A 626-nucleotide genomic window follows, 5' to 3' on the forward strand; every position below is an offset into this window, starting at 1 on the left:
ATAAGATGATGATTTAAGTCAATTGGAGTTCTTGCACTTCTAAATTCCAAATGTTTGAATTTTTCAAGTACCATTTTCACGTAATGTGATTGAGACAAAGCTAGACCCTGAGGAGTCCTCTGGATTTTAATTCCTAGAATTACATCGGCAACTCCTAAGTCTTTCATATCAAACTTACTAGCAAGCATGCGCTTAGTAGCTTGAATGTCGGCAATGTCTTTGCTCATTATTAGCATATCATCAACATATAAGCAAACAATGACTATATGATTTGGAACGTTCTTAATATAAACACATTTATCACATTCATTAATCTTAAAACCATTTGACAACATTGTTTGGTCAAATTTCGCATGCCATTGTTTGGGTGCTTGTTTTAGTCCATAAAGAGACTTAACAAGTCTACACACCTTCTTTTCTTTTCCCGGAACCACAAACCCTTCAGGTTGGTTCATGTAAATTTCTCCCTCAAGATCACCATTTAAGAAGGCTGTTTTTACATCCATTTGATGGATTTGAAGACCATACAGGGCGGCTAACGCTATTAACATCCGAATGGATGTAATCCTTGTTACCGGAGTGTGTGTGTCAAAATAGTCAAGACCTTCTCGTTGTCTAAATCCTTT

Source organism: Nicotiana attenuata, chromosome 6 (genome assembly GCF_001879085.1).
Source record: "Nicotiana attenuata strain UT chromosome 6, NIATTr2, whole genome shotgun sequence".
Taxonomy (NCBI): domain Eukaryota; kingdom Viridiplantae; phylum Streptophyta; class Magnoliopsida; order Solanales; family Solanaceae; genus Nicotiana; species Nicotiana attenuata.